The following is a 1,800-nucleotide window of genomic DNA, read 5'->3' as shown; positions in this document are numbered from 1 at the left end:
ATATCTCCACAAAAACCTCTGTGTAGTAGAGTGCTTTGAGCCTAGGCACCAGATCAAAGAGTAGCTCCCGCTCACTACAACTGAAAAAAAGCTTGTGCAGCAATGAAGACCCAGCACAACCAAAAAATAAATAAATAAATAGATGGTGACATCTGCCAGGAGAAGAAAATTGGTATCGGATTTAACAAGGCCTAGTAATGCAGTTATATTAAGATTCAGATAATCAACAGGAAATATTATGGTTCATGCTGTATTATTAATATTATTGTATATAAATTCCTCGCTAATTCATTTCAAACATACATTAAGTACTTTACTCAAAGCACTCTACTACATAGAGGTTTTTCTGGAGATATATATATAAGTAAAGAAAATCTGATTCATGATAGTAAGGAGGTTAAATGAGTGTGTGTGTGTGTGTGTGTGTGTGTGTTTGCATGTTTATATGTGTGTGTGTGCGTGTGGGTTGGTGGGGGAGGTTGGGTCAGGGATAGGGAGAATTAAAAAAAAATGATTATAGTGGAATATAAGTACAAAGAAAAATACACAAGAAAGAGAAACAGATCTGAGAAGGGAGGAGTCGCATGTTGATGGGAAGGTAGCTTTGCATCTGAGCCTTAGAGGTAAATGAGTTGAGTGAAAGATACACTAGCAGAGAGAAGACTGAGGCCTAAGTACATAGGCCAGGGAAGAGAAGGTTGAATTAATTCACCTCCGTTGTAGTTTATATGGATTGGAGTAAAATTCGAGTGTGCGTGCTATTTCTCAGTCATGTCTGACTCTTTGCGACCCCATGGACTGTAGCCCACCAGGCTCCTCTGTCCAGAGGATTCTCTGGGCAGGAATACTAGAGTGGGATGCCATGCCCTCCTCCAGGGGAATCTTCCCAACCCAGGGATGGAACCCATGTCTCAGGCATCAGCAGGGATTCTTTACCACCAGCACCACCTGGGAAGCCCTGGGAATAAAACAGATTGAAGCTAAATGTTAGAATTTGGTATTATTTCACTATTAGAGATGTTAGATTTAACAGAGTGTGCATTTAAATTTGTAACTTAAAGTAGAAAAGGGAGGGAATCCTGTTTCCAACCCTGATTTTCTTTAGATTCTTTAAACTGATCTAGGTTTCTTGGTCTCAATATTATTGATATTTTGGACTGGGTAATTCCTTTTTTGGGAATGTTTAGAAGCAGCCCTGGCCTTAACCCAGGTCTAGGATTAGAGGGAGGCAAGGGAGGCAGGTAGGCCATGGTGTTTAAGGAGGCAATCACTCTTGGGGTCATGTGAACTTTAATCTTGAGTGTGGATAACCCTAAGAGTGAGTAAGTGCCTCCTTAAATTTGGAGCTCTGGGAACCTCCCATGCCTGTCACAGTCCTGGCACTGCCTCTGTCCACTGGAAGCCAGTAGCTCCCTCCCAGCTGTGACAGCCAAATAAGTCTCCACATATTGCCAGACATCCTCGGGGAAACAAAACCACCCAGGTTAAGAACCACTGCAGTTTTACTGGAATAACAGCATATTTCTTTTTCATTTGTAAAATGGCAAGAGGAGCAGCCAGCAGTGTGATGGAATTCAACTGAAAGGTAGCAACTAAATACAGATGGAATTTGGGCTGAGACACACTTGGGGAGTAAGATTTGAAGAGAGAGCTGTGGGAAGAGGCTGCTGTGATTAATGGGCTGATAGGCATTGGCATTAGGAAGAGACAAGGGTTTGTATGAAAGTTACCTAAAGGTGAAGGATCCATCCTGCTGTTAATAATCTACCTGACTTCTAGGCCTCGGCTGCACTGAAGAAT

General features: G+C 42.1%; 1 protein-coding gene across 7 annotated transcripts in view; it reads left to right on the top strand.

The window, feature by feature from the left end:
• The window catches only part of SLC16A7 (solute carrier family 16 (monocarboxylate transporter), member 7), a 195,306-nt gene that overhangs the window by 37,132 nt on the left and 156,374 nt on the right, over window positions 1-1,800 (top strand). Inside the window, exon 1 of one of the 7 annotated variants that reach the window (XM_010841614.1) lies at window positions 926-1,585. The exons of 5 other annotated variants lie outside the window; for them this stretch is intronic. The gene's annotated coding sequence lies outside the window, so the exon portion shown is untranslated. Of the gene's footprint in view, window positions 1-925; window positions 1,586-1,800 lie in introns of those variants that run through there. One more of the 7 variants, XM_010841610.1, reaches the window with a different exon arrangement.

This window comes from Bison bison, unplaced genomic scaffold (genome assembly GCF_000754665.1).
Source record: "Bison bison bison isolate TAMUID 2011002044 unplaced genomic scaffold, Bison_UMD1.0 scf7180017864163, whole genome shotgun sequence".
NCBI lineage: Eukaryota > Metazoa > Chordata > Mammalia > Artiodactyla > Bovidae > Bison > Bison bison.
The sequence above is the reverse complement of the archived record's forward strand: the minus strand, read 5'-3'. Positions and strand labels throughout refer to the sequence as shown.